Below are 23,381 nucleotides of genomic sequence, written 5' to 3'. Positions count from 1 at the left end.
TGACAATCCTAAGACCTTGACCACACCCTAGGGATCCTACTGGAATGGCCCTAAAACAGCTAGCACTTGCATCAACCGAGCGTCCCTTAACCATGCGCACGACCTTGCCTTTCGTTCCCAGCCCTTTGCCCTTGAACCAGCCCTCGTGCTGCCACCCTAGGACCATCCTACAGCCCCTTTAGGTCTCCTCGACACACCCTAACAATAGCTAAGTGCCGTGCTAGGACCTTAAACAATCCAAAATCCATCCATTCCCATAGCCCTATGATGGCAGCCCCTTTATGCGTCATAAGCAAGAATTTTACAAGGAGAAAACACTAGTTTTGTGCATGTATAGTCATATAAACAAAAATATACAAAGTGTATCATATTTTCATGAAAACATATATCAAATCATATAATATGGTGTGAAAGATGAGTGAAGGAAGATTAAGGCGTGCCTTTGTGTTTAATACGCACGAAAAACAACTTGCGATGCGAATGACGTTGGCAGAGAGTCGAGGTATTCAGCCTTGCTGATTTTTCCTTCAAATTTTCGTGGCTTTTCCTGATAAACATAAAAATTGTACATTAATTAAATTTTTTATAATATAAATATATAGTTTTTGTTTTATTAAATGTTTAAATATTATATGTTTTATAATAAATTGTATAAAATTTAAGTTGTTGTGTAATTACAAGTTTTTACTATTTTTTTACAGATTCGATAAAACAAGAATAAACTTGGAGTTGCAAATGGGATTAAGATGATTTTTGGACCTGTAGAAAGTTGATGTTAATATCTACAATATTGGTGGCAAGCATGAGATAAAAATCCTCTCACAATTGGGATCAAATTAAGCAACAAATAAAGTTACCAAAGGAGTGGCAGTTTTACCATGCTCTAGTATTTCTACCATATCTCTCAAATTACTTGGTCAAATGGTTTGGAAAAAATACCACAACTAGACAACTCAATTATCCACATGTTTCTTTTTATGTGAAGAAGCAAATTCGGAGAAAAAGATTTTCAAAAGTGATGTGTAATATAATATAATATCTTGGAACACCAATGAAGACTTTTGTGTAAAAAAATAATATTTTATTTGTGGTTGTCTCCCCAAATTTGGCTATAAATAGGGGTGCATTGTAATGTATTGAGATATCCCTCATTCTATGAACAAACCTTTGAGTTCATAATATTTCTCTCTATAATTTTCCTTTATTTCTTCATTTAAATATAATTAGCATGTTAAATTCATATTCAAAGTTTTACACTTTGAATAATGAATAGCTAACTTCTTAAAGTTGAGATGAAAAGGTGAAACTCTTGGCATGATAATAAAGTTACTAAAAGGTAAGAATCTATGTTTTATATTATTTAATAATTATTTATTGTTTATGTTATATTTATTTCTTTAAGCATTTTTATACCCTACTTATAAGTGGGAGTTTTGATTTATTGTTGCTATATGTTACACTAAATTCTTGGAACCATTTAAATATTAGTTTGGTTTTACCAACCATTTAAATCGGATTCCTTGATTTATTATATATGAATATATCATAGTATTAATTTATTGGTACCATTTAAATGTTAGTTTGGTTTTACCAATCATTTAAAGTGGGAACCTTGATTTAGTGTTTACAAATATATATTACAATAAATACTTGACCACATTTATAAGTTTTGGTATATATTATATACTTATAAGATAATAATATATAACATAATATAAATATGATTATTTAATATATTGGAACCATTTTATTAAGTGGATTTCACTATTGTTCGTTAATGTTAACTTTATTAAAATACCAAGAGTGGATCCTTTAATCTCAACTACTAAAATTAAAATTTGAACAATTAAAATTTACCCATTAAAGATTCAAACAATTAAAATTAAAAAGAAACAAAAACAAAAACAAAAACAAAAACAAAAAGACATTGTAGTGGACTTGTAATTACCTTAGCTTCCCTGTGGATACGATATTCGGACTCACCGAATTATACTACTTGTGGACAACCTGCTCTTGGGAGTGCAACAATCAAAGTCGCAACAAGTTTTTGGCGCCGTTGCCGGGGAAGTATAATTTAATTTCAAGTCTATTTAATTTTGGTTTATATTTTATTTTTCTTTATTTGAATTTTTATTGCTTTTGTGTGTTTTTATTCTTTTGCATTTGCATTTGCATGAGCATTTGGTCACGTACACTTAGTGGTCGACTCATTCGAAATAACCCTTTATTTTTACAAAACATGGCGGAAGAACCCATCCAAGAAAATGAAGATGAAATTCAATCTCAACATGATCGTGATAGACGAAGAACACTTAGAGATCACATGAATCTTACACGTAGTAGTGCACCTTCATGTCTAGTTTTTCCCCCTGATGCATCTCATTTCAATTTTAAGCCTGGTATTATCCAACTTTTACCCAATTTTCATGGCTTAGATTCTGAAAATCCATACATGCATTTACGAGAGTTTGAAGAATTGTGCAACACATATAATGATCTAAATTGTAGCATGAACACCATTCGACTTAAGCTTTTTCCTTTTTCTTTAAAAGATAAAGTTAAAACTTGGCTACAAAATCTTAGATCGGGATCCATTCGAACTTGGGATGAATTGCAACAACAATTTTTGAAAAAGTTTTTTCCATCTCATAGAACAAATTCTTTCAAAAGGCAAATCATCACTTTCACTCAAAAACAAGGAGAAAATTTTTATCAGTGTTGGGATAGATACAAAGAATTGCTTAATCTTTGTCCACATCATGGTTTTGAAATTTGGAGAGTTGTTTCTCAATTTTATGAAGGCTTAACACCTAAAGATAAGCAAATGGTTGAATTTATGTGTAATGGAACATTTGAAGATAAAGATCCAAATGAGGCAATTGAGTATCTCGATTCATTAGCTGAAAATGCTCAAAATTGGGACACTATACGTACAATCGAACCATCAAACAAGATTCAATCTCCTACATCTGGTGGAGGTATGTACACTCTCAAAGATGAACATGATCTTCAAGCTAGATTTACCTCTTTGGCAAGAAAAGTTGAAGCACTTGAATTGAAAAAGAATGGTCAATTAAAATCTGTTCAAGAAATTGTGTGTCACATCTGTGATACAAGTGATCATTTTACAAAAGATTGTCCCACTTTGCCCTCTTTTAAAGAATGTCTCCATGAACAAGCCAATGTTTTGAACAATTTTAAAAGGCCAAATTTTGAACCATTTTCTCAAAATTACAATCCAGGTTGGCGAAATCATCCAAATTTTAGTTGGAGGAATGATAATGCTGCACAATTTTCACAACCACATTTCCAAAATCAACAAAATTTTCAAAATTATGCACCTTATGTTCCTTCACCTAAAAGAAATTTGAAAGATACATTGAATTCTTTCATTGCAAAGCAAGAGTCTATCAATACTCAAACTGCTCAAACCATGACATATTTGAAAGATACTCTTGCTAAATTTGCATCTGCACTTAATGTTCATGAAAAAGGTAAATTTCCTTCACAACCTCTGCCTAATCCCAAGGATCATCATTCACAAACTGGAACTTCTGGAACTCAATCGATAGGTCAGGTAAAATCTGTTATTACCCTTCGAAGTGGTAAGGTTGTGGAAAAATCCATTCTTGAACCTTGTGAAGATGATGATAAATCAACTCCAAAGGGTAAGGAAGTGGAACCCATAACTTGCGAAGAGGAGGTTCAACAGACAGTGTCACCACCATTCCCTCATGCATTGAAAAATACAAAAAAATAAAATTTGAATTCTGATATATATGATATTTTTAAACAATTAAAAGTTAATATTCCTTTATTAGATGCAATAAAACAGGTACCATCATATGCCAAATTTTTGAAAGACTTGTGCACTGTGAAAAGAAAATTGAATGTGAAAAAGAAAGCATTTTTAGCTGAACAAGTAAGTGCGATCATTCAAAATAATAATACTTTGAAATACAAAGACCCTGGTTGTCCTACTATTTCATGTATTATTGGAGAACGAAAGATTAAAAAAGCCTTGCTTGATCTTGGAGCTAGTGTGAATTTACTTCCATATTCAGTTTATCAAGAACTCAATCTAGGCGAGTTAAAATCTACTTCGGTAACACTTTTACTTGCCGATAGATCTGTTAAAGTGCCAAGAGGTATGGTAGAAGACGTATTTGTCCAAGTTGATAACTTTGTATATCCTGTCGATTTCATAGTTTTAGATACACAACCTATCGAAGCTTGTAATGCAATTCCTGTAATTCTGGGTCGTCCATTTTTAGCAACTTCTAATTCCCTTATAAATTGCAGGAATGGAATAATGAAGTTGTCATTTGGTAACATGACTTTGGAGCTCAATGTTTTTAATCTTTGTAAGCAACCACATGACAAAGGAGATGAAAGTAAAGATGAAAATCTTATTGAAACTCTTGTGGAAGAAAACATTCAAGAATGGAGTACTCGTGATCAATTAGATATTTGTTCAATTGAAACTGTTAAAGAAAATATTGAAATTGATCTTGATGATTTTATCAGGTATCACTCGTTACCAGGATCAGAGAAAGAATTTGATGCAAAATATGAGAACAAAGACGAACCACCCATATTGGAGTTAAAACCCTTGCCAGAAGAATTGAAGTATGCATTTCTTGGAGAAGATGAAACATATCCGGTGGTAATTTCTTCCAAACTAGACAGTGATCAAGAAGGTAAATTAGTTGATATGCTTAAAAGACATAAAAATGCAATTGGTTGAAAAAGATCTCAAGGGCATTAATCCACTAATTTGCACACACAAAATTCATTTAGAAGAAAATGCTAAAACATCTCAACAACCACAAAGGAGAATAAATCCACACATGAAAGATGTTGTGAAAACTGAAGTTCTCAAACTACTTGATGTTGGGATTATCTACCCTATTTCTGATAGTAAGTGGGTAAGCCCAACACAAGTAGTTCCAAAAACATCTGGCATCACAGTGATAAAAAATGAAAAAGGTGAATTGTTAACAAGTCGAGTCCCATCTAGTGGACGGATGTGTATTGATTATAGAAAATTAAATGACGCCACTAGAAAAGATCATTTTCCATTACCATTTTTGGATCAAATTTTAGAAAGAGTAGCAGGTCATCCATACTACTGTTTTCTTGATGGATATTCAGGTTATTATCAAATTCCCATTGCACTCGAAGATCAAGAAAAAACTACATTCACATGTCCTTTTGGAACATTTGCATTCAAAAGGATACCATTTGGTTTATGCAATGCCCCAGCAACATTTCAAAGATATATGCTAAGTATTTTTTGCGACATGGTTGAAAATTGTTTGGAAATTTTCATGGATGATTTACCAACCATTTAAATTGGATTCCTTGATTTATTATATATGAATATATCATAGTATTAATTTATTGGTACCATTTAAATGTTAGTTTGGTTTTACCAACCATTTAAAGTGGGAACCTTGATTTAGTGTTTACAAATATATATCACAATAAATACTTGACCACATTTATAAGTTTTGGTATATATTATATACTTATAAGATAATAATATATAACATAATATAAATATGATTATTTAATATATTGGAACCATTTTATTAAGTGGATTTCAATATTGTTCGTTAATGTTAACTTTATTAAAATACCAAGAGTGGATCCTTTAATCTCAACTACTAAAATTAAAATTTGAACAATTAAAATTTACCCATTAAAGATTCAAACAATTAAAATTAAAAAGAAACAAAAACAAAAACAAAAACAAAAACAAAAAGACATTGTAGTGGACTTGTAATTACCTTAGCTTCCCTGTGGATACGATATTCGGACTCACCGAATTATACTACTTGTGGACAACCTGCTCTTGGGAGTGCAACAATCAAAGTCGCAACATTTCCTCTCCAAATTTCGTGTGTTCTTGTGGTTGTGTTGCTGATGGAGAGTCCTTGTGTTTTTAGGGTGAGGGGCGTGAGTTTTTTGTATTTAGGTTAGGTTTGTTAGCTTAGTTTTGATATAAAAATACATAATGCAAGCTTAGGCTCATTAACATTGGTATAATAGGCTCATTATGTCAATAAGAGGATAATTAAAATATTTTTCTTAGGTTTTTTTTCGAAAATATTAACTGAGCCTCCAAAAGTCCCTATTTGTCAAAATTGATTACCGGTTTAAAATACGACTCGACCTGTAAAACCTCTTAAAATACCTCATTTTCGAAAATATCCAATAAAATATACCATATATCAAATAATTATTTAATAAAATATTTTCTCTTTTTCAGCCATTGGTCTCCGTTCCTCGATCGCGTCTCGAATAACATTTAAAACACAGTTTTATGCATTCTAATGTAAAACCCTATTTTAAACTTGTAAACATGCACACCATATTTAATTCATGCAATTAAAATCATTTAATTAGTCATTTTCCAACTCCTATAGATTTGCATGTAGTTGGATTACGTTATCGTATTTTGGACCTCACAATTCCTCCCTCCCTTAAATGAAATTTCGTCCTTGAAATTAGAACTTAATGAATAACACCGGGTAGCGACTCCTCATTCCCTCTCGGTTTTCAAAGTAGCTTCTTCCTCCGAGTTATTTAGCCACTTGACTTTGACAATTTGGATAACTTTGTTTCGGAGCTTTCTTTCTTGCCTATCCAGAATTTGTATAGGTCTTTCTTCGTATGACATGTTCGGAGTCAACTGTAGGGGCTCATAATTCAGTACATGTGAAGGATTTGACATGTACTTTCGTAGCATCGAGATATTATGCACTATATCTAGCATCGGTGGCAATGCCACTCTATAGGCTAATGTTCCAATCTTCTCTAGAATTTCAAACGGCCCTATGAACCTCAGACTGAATTTGTTTTTCTTGCCAAATCTCATAACACCCTTCATAGGTGGTACTTTCACAAATACGTGGTCACCCACTGCAAAATCTAGTTCTCTTCGTCACTTATCAACGTAGCTCTTTTGTCGGCTTTGTGTAGTCTTCATCCTATCTCGGATTTTGACTACTAGCTCCGCTCTTTGCTTGATCAAGTCCGAGACAAATTCTTCTCTTTCAACAACCTCGTCCCAATGTATAGGTGATCTAGACTTTCTCCCATAAAGTCCTCATAAGGAGCCATTCCTATAGACGATTGGTAGCTATTGTTTTAGGTGAACTCCACTAGGGTAACTTTGGTTTCCAACTTCCTTGGAAATCGATCACACAAGCTCGGAGTAGGTCTTCCAAAATTTAAATCACCCTTTTGCACTGACCATCGGTTTGAGGATGAAACGATGTACTGAACAACAACTTCGTTCCCATCGCTGCATGTCGACTCTTCCAGAAAGACAATCTGAACCTCGGGTCTCTGTCAGAAACAATGGATATTGAAATCCCATGTAGTCAGATATATCTCGAATATACAGCTCTGCATACTATGTCATGGTGAATGTCGTCTTAATAGATAGAAAATACACTGATTTTGTAAGACGATCAACTATCACCCAAATAGCATTGAACCTATTGACAGTCCTTGGCAATCTCACTAAAAAATCCATAGTAATATTTTCCCATTTTTAATCGGGAATAGTAAGTGTCTTAAGCTTTTCGGTTGGCCTCTGATGCTCTGTATTAACTTGCTGGCATGTCAAACGTTCGGACACAAATCGTAAGATGTCACATTTCATGCCCAACCACCAATACAATGACTGCAGGTCCTTATATATCTTCGTACTTCCAGGATGAATGGAGTACGAGGTATTGTGAGCTTCTTTCATAATAACCTCTCGTAGTGAATCGCCATTAGGAACCCATAGTCGATCTCGATATCGAACTATGCCATCCTCCTCGGAATACAGCTTTTGACCCTTAGCTTCCATCTTTCAACCTCCATTTTTGCAACTGCTCATTAGAAAACTGACCGTCGTGAATTCTATCCCTCAAGGTCAATTGTACTATCATAGTAAAAAGATTAAGAGCCTCGCTCCTAGCATACACTGCAAGCTCAAATTGCTAAATCTCCACTTGCAATGGTCTTTGAACAATCAATTGTGCAATGACTGCTGTCTTTCTACTCAAAGCATCCGCAACTACATTAGCTTTTCCCGGATGATAGCTAATATCGCAGTCGTAGTCCTTTACCATATCTAGCCATCTTCACTGCATCATGTTTAACTCTTTTTGGGTGAATAAGTTCTTAAAGCTCTTATGATCAGTGAAAATATTGCACTTCTCCTCATATAAGTAATGTCTTCAAATCTTGAGAGCAAATAGTACCGCTACGAGCTCGAGGTCATGAGTCGGGTAATTCTTCTCATGGACCTTCAACTGTCTAAACGCATAAGCTATTACTCGGTCATTTTGCATCAAGACTGTGCCTAAACCAAACTTCGAAGCATCAGTATAAAGAACATACTCTTCTCGCCCTGATGGCATCGACAGAACTGGCGCTGTAGTCAAAACTTGCTTGGCATTCGGATCCCCAAATAAACTTTGCATTCTTCTTTGTGAAAGCGGTCAAGGGTACCACAATAGAAGAGAATCCTTGAATGAAATTCCGTAGTATCCAGCTAGACCCAAGAAGCTACGGATCTCGGTTACGTTCTTCGGTACTGGCCATTCTTTAACTGCCTCGACTTTGCCCGGATCGACCTCAACTCCATCTTTAGAAATAATGTGGCCTAAGAATGCCACTCTCTCGAGCCAAAACTCGTACTTGCTAAACTTAGCAAATAACTTTCTATCTTGCAATATTTGTAGCGTCGTTCTCAAGTGCTGACTATGCTCCTCGCGGCTCTTTGAGTAAATCAAAATGTCATCAATGAAGACTATGATGAATTGATCCAGATACGGTTGAAATACACGGTTCATGAGATCCATGAAGATCGCTGGTGCATTGGTCAGCTCAAATGACATGACCATAAACTCATAGTGCCCATATCGAGTCCTTAAAGCCGTCTTATGAGCATCAGACTCCTTTATCTTCAACTGATGGTATCCCGAACGAAGATATATCTTAAAGAAAATCGATGCTCCTTGCAATTGATCAAGTAAGTCTTCGATTCTAGGTAGGGGATACTTATTTTTTATGATGACTCTATTCATCTCTCGATAATCAATGCAGAGTCGCATACTACCATCATTTTTCTTCAAAAGTTATATCGATGCGCCCCCCAGAGAACAACTACGGAGAATAAAACCCTTGTTCATCAACTCTTGAATTTGATCCTTCAACTCTTTCATTTCAACGGGTGCTAGATGATAGGACGCCTTAGAAATTGGCACAGTGAACGACATCAACTGAAAGGATCGATTAGGGGGTAAATCGTTGAGCTACAATAGCTCGGTTCTTGAAATATTGAACACCGATGAATTGAATCGAGTTTGATTTTCAAACCAAGCGGAAGACACTCGAAATAATCCTTCGTCGAAACCAATTAAACATTTTGTAAAGCATTTAAAATATATGCAAGTTAAATGAGTAAAAAATAATTTGGTTGAAGTATTTTATCAAACACTTGATATGCAATACTTTTGTATTTGAAGAACACATAAAATGCTTCAACAATGCATCCTTAAAACAATGGAAATGATAAGTAAATGCAATAAACAAATAGACACGAAATTGTTTATGGATGTTCATAGACTTCAAATGCTCCTATGTCACCCCTTCTTCCCCTTGGAAAGGATTCACTAGAAGACTTTGATTTATACAACTCTTTGTACAAACCAATTCAGCTAGGACTTACGCTACTGCCTAACTGAACTCCTAGCACTAAAGATTGTAGGCAGCACCTCACAATCAGCATATTGTTTAATGTCTCATACGCAAAGACTACATACACAAGTTTATTGTCTTTGTGCAAGACTCACTCAACTAATATTTGAAGTTCAATTCTCTTGTATATGTGAGAGTGATTGTATGTGAGGAATTTATCCTTTACAGTGTACATCTCAAATGTAACCTCACACAAGGGCTTGTGCTCTCAACTAGCTGATTTCTTCATGCTAACTGCCCACGCTTTGAATCTCTTTCAAAAGCACTTATTTAATCATCTAGATGTTGTATTTATAGGCCCCAACAATGATATATACGTTTGATACAAGAATATGACCGTTTAGAAAGTTTATGTACTGTTTCTGAAATTGCAACGGTCAAATTCGCCTTACTGGACATTTTCCCGACTTGTCAACTCTGGTCAACTCAACTGGTCGTTCAGTTCAGCTGGTCTGGTTCAACTGGTCTTCAGCTGGTCTGGTTCAGTTCAACTGGTCTTCAGTTGATCTGGTTCAGTTTCAGTTCAGTTAGTTAGCTGAAATCAGCCTAGCTGATTTCAGTTTGTGCAGAACCAGTAGCTTCATTATCATTTATCAGCATCTTAAGCTTGGATTCAGCATTTGACTTTTGAAAATGATTTGTAGATCAACGTCTTATCTTTTCAACGCATACTGAATTGCTTCATTCCAATAACCGAGCTGAAAGATATGACGAAAGTACTGTAACTGCTCATTCCTAACTGATTGATATTTTCGTGCAATCAGTTTGGTAATTGAGCGATCAGTTAGACCTTGATACCATCCAAATTTGCCCAACTGACGTGAAATACGAGTTGTTTCAAATTAAGTTTCGAATCAGAATAGTTGGCAGATTTTCATTTGAATTATCCAATTGAGAGATATCATCAAAATACCGAAGCTTGACAGAAATTCAGTTTCAGCTTGCTTCTTGTTTTAATAACTTCACACTTGAGTAAATATGTTAGAAACACAATAACGAGTTTTGTTAACATCAAATAAAGATTGCGAACTTGCAATGTTCCAACATCAACTCAATAGAAAATTCCACATTTCGGTCCGGTGGAATGCCAGAAAAGTCCTCAGGAAAGACACTAAGAAAGTCTCTGACGACCTCAACATCCTATACCTTCTGACTGACAGGAACATGTGCTGAAGTAACACATGCTAGAAAATCTTGGATGCCTCGCTTCAAAAGTTTCCTCGCACTAATGCAGGAGATAATGAGCGGCATTTGCTTGTTCCTCGCTACATCAAAGACAAAAGATTTCCCGCCGGGCTGTCGAGTAGACACTGACCTCTGCTGAAAATCTATCGAAGCTCCATTCAATTATAATCAATCCATGACAAGAATGATGTCGAATTCAGGTATTGAGAGTACGATAAGATCTGCCCGAACCACATCTTTGTGCAAATGAAGCTCCAGATTCTTCACAATGCTCGAAGTAATAATTTGATCACCAGAAGAAATAGAAACTTGAAGCCCAATCCCATCTCTTCGGGTATAATATTTAGTAGCTTGACGAATGTCTCGGATATGAATTAGTGTGTAGCTCCCGAATCCAGCAATGCGTAGATAACTACACCTAAAATGAGTATCCTCCTTCGACGAATATACCATCAATTCCAATTGCGTTGAAACTTACAGTATTTATATAATTAATTATCCAAGATTCTCGAAAATTTCAATTTTAGTCCTAGTAATTCTCGAAAATTAACCAATTTGACCCAAAAATTTTTGGAAATTGAATTTACAACCCTGAAGTTTTGAATTTTCTTCGTTTTGGTCCTTTATTTTTTTAAAATTTGCATTCTAGACCTATAAAATTCGAATCCAATCAATATAGGCTCTAAAATCTCGAAAATCATTGTTTTGATCCCTAGAATCCTAGAAATTCGAAAACAGCCCTTGAATTCTGAAAAGTTTGCAAAAAACCCCTACACTTCTAAAATTTACAATTTGGTCCCTGAATTTTTGAAAATTTCAGATTCACCTTTATAATTTTCGATTATCTCACCTTCAGTCTCTGTACCCCTTAGGAATTATGGTTTGGCCCTTAAGTTCTCGGCCAATGCAATAAAAACCCCTAGAATCTTGATTTTTGCACTTTAGCCTCCATAATCTCGAATTTATGCAATATAGGCCCAAGTTTCTCGATTTCCCCATTTTCAAGCATCAAAATTCTTAATTTGGCTCAATTAATTCATCTAAATTATAAAGGTTTATCTTTTATGCTCATCTTATATAGTTTTCAAATGTCATCCCTTAAATCCAACCAAGATAGAGCATGCAATCTAATTTCCTCTAAGTTCTTCATTATTCCAATAAATTCCACTAACCAATTTAACATTTTGTGCAATAAAATCAATATAAAAATGTTAAACAACTAGGTTACCAGTGATTAAAGTTGTGTCCGGCTCTTCCTCAGCGTGCGTCAATAAGCTCTGCCCACAGTTGGTCATTTCTTCTTCGTGCAATCAACGGCCTTATGTCCCTCCTCCTTGCATATGAAGCACCTATATGTTTCCCACATGCACTTTCCATAGTGTAAGTGATTGCATTCTTTGCATAGTGGCCCCTCTTCAATTTTTGGTGCTCCAAACTGTGGTGGCTTTTGTTGCCCCGGCTTCTTCCATTGTCCTTGGGGCTTTTGTTGCCCTTTGAGCTTTCGGAGGTCCCATAAATTGCCTCTTATTTGGCTATGAATTCTACTAGTACTGGTACCTCTTGCGCTTCATCTCAAAATCAATATCTTTCAGGGCTTGCTCAGCATGGAATGAACAGGCAGTGGCAGCTGTATAATCCTCCGGTCGCATCATCACATCATGGCGTATAGTATGTCGCAAGCCATCCAAGAAGTACCTTAGTTTCTCAGCAGCATCCCTAGCAATAAGGGGTACAAAGTGACAGCTCCTATCAAAACTCCTAACAAACTCAGCCACAGTCGTGTCTCCCTGACGGAGAGTCATGAACTCCCTCTTCAAACGTCCACGAACATTAGCAGTAAAATACTTCTCGTAGAAGATGTTCTTGAACTGCACCCAAGTGAGGGTGGCTAAATCTACTCCATGTTCAGCTCCCCCCTACCAAAGAGAAGCTTCGTCTCGCAGCATATATGTAGCACACCTAACTCGGTCATCATCTCCCATGTTTAGATAACGAAAATGCACCTCAAAAGAATAAATCCAACCCTCAGCAGCAAATTGGTCGGTGGTACCAGAAAATTCCTTCGGACCCAGCCTCCAGAACTGATCATACATGTCATGATGTGGCCTCAGAGCATGTTGAGCTTGCTGCTCAAAGAAACGTGACATGCCCTCTAGAACACGAGTAGCAACATCCCCATTAGGAAGTGGGGATGCATTCCCTTGACGATCCTCATTAGTCTCAGCTTGCCTATCGGTACTAGGTGCGCGTCTAAGAGGCACTATATCTGAACGTTTTCCAAATTCTAAAAGTAACCAACATGCATTTAAATCTAAGCTTCTAATCATGCAGTATATAATATTCGCTTTTTGAGCAACTTTAAGCATAACTAACATTTAACTTCAAAAGGCTTTTAAATATATGACTTAAACGTACAAACCATGTAAACATGCAAGTGATACCATTTAAAACATTTAAACTTACAGACTTGAGGCTTGACGACCGAGCTTTCCGGAACTGGCAGTGGCACAACCCTTTGCAGGAACATTGCTATGATACCAAATGAAACGTCCACTACTCGTTTTTCTTTAAAATATGCTAGAAATTTTTTTTCCATCCATACCTTTGGTCGAAAAACTATACACACACACACACACATATATATATATATAAATATTTTTGCTACTTAAATACCAACCAACTTATTTTTGAAAATCCTAAAAGAATGCAATTCAAAACATGAAATGATAAATCGTCAACTATACCTAAAGCTAGCATTTTTCTTTCAAAATAAAGCATAAACTCTTTAATTCCTCTCAAAACCACTCAAATCATCGTAAGTCTTAAAATCTTTAAAGTAAACTTAAATCATAAACGTAATTTTGCGGAAAACTAGTGACGGTCCTTGGATTGTGTGCACCTTCAGTCCAGTTAGTTCAACCATCAAGTCCTCCATTAACATCAACATCATGCCGACCTGCATTGATCACACCTAGTGAGTCTATTGACTCAGCAGACCTTAACCATGATAACAAGTAATACATATACATTCACAAGCAACAATGAAAGTATTTTTAATCAAAATAACTTTTCATGAACATAAACTCTAAATATTTTCCTTTCATCCTATACTTTTTTCTTTCATCATATACGTATATGTTTTCCTTTTTATTGAATTCAGATCCTTAATTGTGAGTTTTGTATCAGCTGTAGGTCGATAGATCCATAAATGTATAACCACGGTACAGGACGGTGGGGATATCAGCGACATTCTCACCCGTCAACTGAGCCTTGGTCTTACATATCATCATATCATCATATTAGTCACAATTAATTCACCACCTTCAACCTTTCATATTTCTATCACTTATAAAAATTCACGCATATATAAATCATTTTTCTTTTAAACCAAACATGCAACATGTCTTTTTATTAATGTTTCTTCATAAGATTCCATAAACATTTTAACATTTATTACAGCATTCTAGACACTGCCAGGACGTCTAACATTTTTCAGATGTAAAATGACCGTTTTTCCCCTCAAACCCTAACTTTCCCAATTTATTCTTAGACCTTGAAACGACGACCCAAATCCATCCAAAATTAACATACCACCTTAAAATATACCTATAAATATTTTTTAGACGTAAACTTACACACCTCGACTAATTTCCCAATTCATATTTAAAACTTAGACGTACATCCTGGTTTTAACCCGAATGAACTCGAAACTTAACCATACTTGAACCATAGCTTATTAACACCTAATCATACCATATACAACCCTTTAAGACCTTTGATCAAGCTTTGGACAGATGCTGAACTTTCCATGCCCTAGGTTCGAACCCTAGCTTGACCACCCTACCCATCCTTCTACTCCAGCCCTTAACCACTCGTTCCAGACCCTAGTTGACCATCCTAAGACCTTGACCACACCCTAGGGACCCTACTGGAATGGCTCTACATCAGCTAGCACTTGTAGCAACCAAGCCGTCCCCTAACCATGTGCGTGACCTTGCCCTTCGTTCCCTGTCCCTTGCCCTTGAACAAGTCCTCGTACAGCCACCGTAGGACCATCCTACAGCCCCTTTAGGTCTCCTGGACAGGCCCTAACAGCAGCTAAGTGCTGTGCTTCTCAAGGACCCCTAGCCGAAACCCTAACTCCCATATAAACCAATTTTTCGTTCAACCTTGTTACCTTCCATGTCTAGCCATTGTGAAACCTTGTCTAGGCCCTTAAACCCTCTAAAATTCATCCCTTCCCATAGTCCTATGATGGCAGTCCCTTTATTCATCATAAGCAAGAGTTTTACAAGGAGAAAACACTAGTTTTGTGCATGTATAGCCATAAAAACGAAAATATACAAAGTGTATCATATTTTCATGCAAACATGTATCAAATCATGTAATATGGTGTGAAAGATGAGTGAAGGAAGATCAGAGAATGCCTTTGCATTTAATACCCAAGAAAAACTGCTTGCGATGCGAGGGACGTTTGTGGGGGGTCGAGGGATGCAGCCTTGCTGATTTTTCCTTCAAATTTCGTGACTTTCCTCTCAAAATTTCGTGTGTACGTGTGGTTGTGTTGCTGATGGAGAGTCCTTGTGTTATTTAGGGTTAGGGGTGTGAGTTTTGTGTATTTAGGTTAGGCTTATTAGCTTTGTTTTGATATAAAAATATATGGTACAAGCTTAGGCCTATTAACTGGGTATAATAGGCCCATTAAGACCATTAGAAGATAATTAAAATATTTTTTAGGTTGCTTTTGAAAAATATTAACCGAGCCTTCAAAAAATCTCTATTTTTGTCAAAAATTGATTACCGGTTTAAAATGTCACTCGATGTGTAAAACCCCTTAAAATACCTCATTTTAGAAAATATCCAATAAAATATACCATATATCAAATAATTAAAATAATTATTTAATAAAACATTTTCTCTTTTTCAGCTATCGGTCTTCGTTCCCCGATCGCATATCGAATTAAAATACAGTTCTATGCATTCTAATTTAAAACCCTATTTTAAACATGTAAACATGCACACCATATTTAATTAATGCAATCAAAACCATTTAATTAGTCATTTTTCCTAGATTTGCATGCAGTTGGATTACGTTATCGCATTTTGGACCTTACAAATTATAAGTCAATACTTCCACAAAAATGTTTTTTTTTAACATAGTTGTTGGAACATTTCATGTTCGCAATCTTGATTTTGATGATAACAAAACTTGTTATTTTATTTCTAATGATTTATCTAAGTGCACAGGAAACTGGAACTTATCAGGCTTCGAACTTATCAGTTAAACGAGCCAAAATTGAAACTAACAGATGCGAACTGAAAGTGCCGGCTTATTGCCCAAACTGAATCATCTCAACTGATATATCAAAGAACAGTTCAACTGATTGTCCAGTTGATAGACAGTTCAGCAGAATACCTTCAAAAGCCCGACCAGATGATGAAGTGCTAAGCTAATCAGCTCAACTAAAAAAGTGAAATTAGTTCAAATGACGAGTCAACTAAATTCACCAGTCCAACTGAATATCAGTTCAGATGACCATTTAGGATTCAACCAGTTGCAGATCAAGACAAGTTTACCTAAGTGGATTCCAGCTATGCACAACGATACAAAAGCTATTGTACGATCAAGGTACAATAATGGATGTTGCAGCAATACTTAAAGAGCATAGATGTCGGAAAAGTCGAGACACGAATCTCAAGGAATGCATTCAAGCTGCAACGAATACAATTATTGAGTCTCACTCTACGATCAGTTTTCCGTCTATAAATAGAAGATCAGTGAAGACCAATATACAACAAGTGTGTGAAGATACAGAGAAAAAGGGGCACGTATATTTCATATCAGCTTATAAGAAGCAATCAGCCCAGAGGGAACACTTCATCGTGTTATCAGTTTAGATTAGAAGCACAATTCCCTCGGTGTGTGAGAACACTTTCATGTTGTAATCAGAGATCAGTTCTCTTATACACACACACCACCACTCAAATATAGTCTTGCACAAAGACAATAAACTTGTGTATGTAGTCTTTGACACACAAACGTTAAACAAGTGTTGACTGGAAGGTGCTGCCTTCAGTCTAGTCTAGGAGTTCAGTTAGGAAGTTGGGTAAGTCCTAAGCTGAGTGTGTTTGTACAAATCAATTGTATAAATCAATGTCTTCTAGTAGAGGGGTGATGCAGGAGCAGTTGAAGTCTCCAAACACCCTAAGCATATCTTGTGTATTTAATTGTTTAACTACTGTTTTCAAACTGATTTTATCAGTTAGAGCATCCGTCAGTTGAGTTTTCACCATAACTGAACTGATATATGTCACAACTAATTCTCTTTATTTTCAATTATTTAGTTACACATGATATAAAATATACCAGTGTTTCTTAATGAAGGATTACTTCGAGTGTTTTCCACTTGATTTAATATCAAACTCGATTTAATTCATCGGTGTAAACATTCTTAGAACACGAGCTATTGCAGCTCTTGGAGAATATTGTGTTTGAAGCACCTCAAGGTGCCCAGCACACGATCCTTCAATGGTAGCTCCCACACTAGAAGAATGGTCTTCAAAGAACTCCACTAGGTAGCTTTTTCCATCGCTATTTTGACTTAGAAATGTTAGCTCCCACACTGGAAGAATGGTCTTCAAAGGTATCTTCTAGGTAGCTTTTTCCATTTTCTTCTAATCTGATTATTTTTATTTTCTTCATCTTTTATATTTTTCACCAAATTGCTCAAGTTTTTCAAGTCACCATTTTCATATTGGACATGATCAAGAAGTTCTTAAGATTCCTCAATTATTTGATTACTGAGATTGAGCATAAAACACCTACAAAACTTGATTAAAATATTGACTTCTGTCAGGGTGAACACAAAGAGATTACCAAAACTTGTACACATTACATACTAAAATAGGATGATTAAGATTATGCAGTATGCCTAGAATCCTAAAAAATAGACATGCATGAATGGTGTTGTCACCGATATGACAATAACAATGACAACATGGTGTGTGGTTATTGAACACACATGCTGAGAGACTTCCGAAGATTGGAAAATCTCTCAAAGGCCAAGATTTCGTGAATATATCATCCAGCTGGTTTTAAGTCCTAACAAATTCCAGCCGAATTATTCGTTTTTCAACCAAATCTCGAATAAATTGAATTTTTAATGTGTTTTGTTCGAGAGTGTTGAACAAGATTCTTAGAAATATCTATAGCACTGGAGTTGTCACAATATACAATCATGATGTCACTGTGAAAGCCATAATCCTCAATCATCTTATTCATCCAGACAAGTTGTGAGCAACAACTAGCAGCTGCTACATACTCGGACTTAGCTGTTGATAGGGACACGCAATTTAGCTTCTTACTATACTAAGACAAAAGGTTATTCCCAATGTAAAAACACCCACCCGATGCGCTCTTCCTATCATCTTTGTCTCCGGCCCAGGCAGCATCAAAAAACCTACAAGATTTGTGTTTGTATTATGTGTATACCACAATCCTAACTCTAGTGTACATGTAATGTATCTAAGAATACGTTTCACAGCTTTTAAGTGTGATATGTTTGGATTTGCTTGATACCTAGCACACAAACAGACACTAAACATAATATCGAGGCGTGTAGCAGTTAAGTACAAAAGATTACTGATGATGCTGCGGTACATGGTGTTGTCAACACCGTCGGCAACATCATTTTAGACAGTTTTTACTTGAACTCATGTGAGTTCTCATATGCTTAGAAATATCATTTGAGAATTTTTAAATCAGATTTTTAGCATACTTGGATTGACACAGAAATATACCATCATGCAGTTGTTTAACTTTCAATTCAAGGAAAAAATTTAACTCTCCTACCATGCTCATTTCAAATCGCGATGACATGCACTCAACAAAGTTATCAACAAGTTTTTGTGATGACGCACCAAAGATAATCTCATCTACATAAATTTGGCAAATCGAAATATCAAGCTTCAGTTTTTGAATAAATAGGGTTTTATCAACCTCACCTCGCTTAAATCTCAAGTCTCAAGTTGATCAAATAATCAGCAAACCTATCATATCATACTCGTGGAGCCTGTTTCAGTCCATACAGGATCTTTTTCAACTTGTAGACATGGTTCATGCGATGTGGATCTTGAAATCTTTTTGTTTGACTTACATATGCTTTCTCATTTAAAATTCCATTTAAAAAGAACTATTTACATCCATTTGATACAAATCAATGCACATGTGGCATGCTATGGAAAGTAACAGTCGGACTGACTTCGGGCTATAGGAGCTAGGGATGTCGAAATTAGACACGATCCACCAACCCGACACGGTTCAATCCGAAAAAAATCAGGTTCGGGTTTGGAGTTTTTGGGTTCGGGTCAGATCGGGTTGAACCCAGTAGCTGACCCAAAAAAATGATCGGGTTGGGTTGGGTTCGAGTCAACCCGGGTTGACCCGAAAATTTTAATTTTTTTAAAAATATAATTAATAAATATTTTCTACATTTTTATTTATGATATGTCTGAAAAAAATTTATTGTATATGTAAATCATAAATTTTCATAATTTAATATTTATTTTTAACATTTTTTTTAAATAATTGTTTATTTGATTTAGTAAATATACTTTATTTTTCTATAATTAAAGTTTCAAATTTAATTATATATATGACGGAGATTTTGTTATTATGTGTTTAAATTAAAATATTATTCTTTTAATTTTATTTTTTTAAAAAAAATTCAAAATCGGGTTAATCGGGTTGATTCGGGTTTGGGTTCGGGTTGATAGTTTTCGGGTTGGCTCGGGCTCGAGTTCGGGTTGGGTTCGGGTTGGACAATTTTTGAATAGTATTATTGCTCAACCCGATCCACCCGAATTGACATCCCTAATAGGAGCGAATGTTTCATCAAAGTCCACCCCCTGAATCTGTGTATACCATTGAGCTACCAACCAAGCCTTGTTTCAAACAATGTTACCAGATTCATCTGTTTTATTTTTGAAAATTCATTTTGCTCCAATAATATTGGTATTCGATGGTCTAGGAACTAAATCTTATACATCATTGCACACATATTGTTCAAGTTCTTCATGCATTGTATTGACCTATAATTCGTCTTTTAGTGTACCATTAATGTTCTTGGTTCAATGTGAGACACAAAACAAGAGTGACTTACCTGGGAAAATGTGGAGCTCATGTAGACTAAACCAATCATTTTGTGGTAGTCCACTTTTTCCTTCTTTCTTGTTTGAACACCATCATGCACCTCATCAATGATTTGCGATGATGAGTGGTTCTTCTGAATCTTGCTTGGAATATCATTTCCTTCATTATTAACACCATCATCATTATCCTCATTCTCTAATGTTTCTGTTCGACTCAGTGGTGGTGTTGTGCTGGGTGTTGCTTCACTGGTCTCAACACCAGACACAACATCATTTCTGGTCAGTGGCTCACTTACATCCAGCAGTCTTTCAGTATCATCTTCCTTGATTTTTCCTATTAGTTCTGCAAAATCATCAAACACAATATTAATTGACCCAATAGTTGTCCTAGCTCTCAAATTAAACATAAGTTAAGCCCAACTATTCATTGAATATCCCAAAAATAGGCATTTATCACTTCGAATTTTGCGAGATGATCTCGATCATTTAAAACGTAACAAACACAAGCAAAGATATGAAAGTATTTAAAGTTTGGTTTTTTCCCATGATGATTTCTTAAGATGTCATGGTAGATCCATTCTTTAAAAATACGCGGTTGAGAATGTGACATGCAGTGTTCAAAGTTTCGGCCCAAAAGAGTTTTGACACATTCTTGGAACTTAGCATGACCCGAGCCATCTCTTGAAAAGTACGATTTTTCCTTTCAACTATGCCGTTTTTTTTAGGGGTCTTCGGAGCTGAAAATTCATGAGTGATTCTTTTCCTATCGCACAAAGAAGTAAAATGAGAATTTTCGAACTCCTTACCATGATCAGTTCTTATTTTAACCACTCTCACTTCATGTAAATTGGTTATTCTAGCATGAAATTTCTTAAAAAAATCAAAAGTATCAGATTTTTCTCTAAGAAAACTTAATAAAGTAAAACGAGAAAAATCATCAATGCAAAGTAACGAATATTTCTTACCACCCAAGCACTCAACATCCATTGGACCCATTAGATCCATGTGCAATAGTTTAAATCACCCTGTTGTTCCAACACATGCATTACCTGAACTTAAATTGGGGCATACTTCTAACAGCATCAAACTTACACAGATTCATCAAAGTATTGAAGTTCACATGTCCCAATTTCTGATGCCATAGGTACAAATCACTTATCTTGGCACTTCGGCAATCATCACCTTCTTCCAATTGATAGCAATTGTCTGTAGACCGAGCACCTGACATTAAATAAACATCGGCATCATTAAAAACTTCACAATTATTTTTATTGAACTTAACATGCAAATCAAATCACAGAGTTGACTTATGCTTATTAAGTTCGAATTAAGTCCTTCAACATGTAGAACATTGTGGATTTTAGGAAGCCCATCAACATTCAAGATTCCTTTGCCTACAATTTTTTCTTTGGCACCCCCACCACCATAGGTTACACGCCCACTCCTTACTTCAACATAATCCGTGAGGTGTTCTTTAGATTCAGTCATTGACGTGAGCACCCACTGTCAAAGTACCACACACCTGAAATGTTATTTTTTAAAGAAGTATAAATGAAATTGCAACGAATATTATTTTTTTGTACGCAAATTTTCCTTGTGCAAGAAAATTTGATTGTGGTGCTGTGCTTGGTGTTGTGGAGCACCTTGTTCAACACCCAATTTGATTGTCAATTCAGGTAGTCATCTCTTAATTTGTAGCAGAAGGGCTTGATGTGCCCAGGCTTATGACAGTAGTGGCAGATAAACTGTCGCTTTCTTTACTTTGGTTTAGAAGTTGACACTGACTTCTTGGTTTGTGACATCTTCACAGGAGGATCAACCATTAAAGGGACCAAAACAAATTCACTTCTGATGGATCGGTTCTAACACCTTCGATGGTGCTTCGAACACAATATTCTCCACGAGCTTCAATAGCTCGTGTTCTAAGAATGTAAACACTGATGAATTAGATCGAGTTTGGTTTTAAACCAAGTCAAAAATACTCGAAATAATCTTTCATTATGGAAGCTGATTAATTTTAAAGCCTTTTAACTTGTGTGAACTGAATAACTGAAATAAGGGGAATAAGTTCTTACGTGTATCAGTTCAGTTATGGTGAGAACTGACATGATAACAGCTTGAACCGATCAAATCTGTTTGAAAATAGTAGTTAACCAGTTAATTACACAAGATATGTGAAAGATCGTGTGTTGGTGCCTTTGAAGGAATTTCAAACACAATATTCTCCAATAAGCTGCAATAGCTCGTGTTCTAAGAATGTTAACACCGATAAATTAAATAGAGTTTGGCTAAAAACCAAGTGGAAGAAACTCAAAGTAATTCTTCGTAAAGAAGACTGTTAAATTAGAAAACATTTTACCTTATGTAAACTGAATAACTGAAAAATAGGAGATCAGTTGTCGCATATATCAGTTCAGTTATGGTAAGAACTGAACTGTCGGATGGTCTAACTGATCAAGTCAGTTAGAAAACAGCAGTTAATCAGTTAAATACACAAGATATGTTTATGGATGTTCGGAGACTTCAACTGCTCCTACGTCATCCCTTCTACCACCTCGGGTAGGATCCACTAGAAGACTTTGATTTATACAACTACTTGTACAAACCCACCCAACTTATGACTTATCCACTTCCTAACTGAACTCCTAGTCTATACTGAAGGTAGCACCTCTCAGCCAACACTTCTTTAATGTCTATGTAAGAAAGACTATATACATAGGTTTAATGTCCTTGTGCAAGACTGTATTTGGGTGGTGGTGAATATGTTCGTGTGTGATAACTGAACAAGGATGTTCTCACACACTGAGGGAAATAAGCTTCTAAACTAAGCTGATAACATGTTGTTGTGTCCCTCTGTGCTGGTTTGCTTCTTGTAAGCTGATAAGCATTTAGCGTGCCCTTTATTTTCTTTTGTTTTCCACACTTCTCATTTTTCGAGTCTTCACTGATCTTCTATTTATATACGCGGTAAACTGATCGTACAGTGAGACTCAATAATTGTGTTCGTTGCATTTTGAATTCGTTGATTGGGCTTTGTGTCTCGACTTGACTGTCCTTCTGAAAGGTTTGTCTTTTATGCTCTGATGCAACGTCCATTATTGTCCTTCGACTGAAAAATGCTTTGTACCTTTGTGTATAGCTGGAAACCACTGAATGAGTGTCTTCATCTACAACTGAATATTCTTAACTGATGCTCCGAACTGGTCAGCTGAACTGATCTTCAGTTGGGCTGGTGAAATCAGTTGACTCGTCAGTTGAACTGTTTTCACTCTCGTTGAGTT

The sequence above is a fragment of the Primulina tabacum genome, chromosome 1 (assembly GCF_025594145.1).
Source record: "Primulina tabacum isolate GXHZ01 chromosome 1, ASM2559414v2, whole genome shotgun sequence".
NCBI classification, from domain to species: Eukaryota; Viridiplantae; Streptophyta; class Magnoliopsida; order Lamiales; family Gesneriaceae; genus Primulina; species Primulina tabacum.
The sequence above is the reverse complement of the archived record's forward strand: the minus strand, read 5'-3'. Positions refer to the sequence as shown.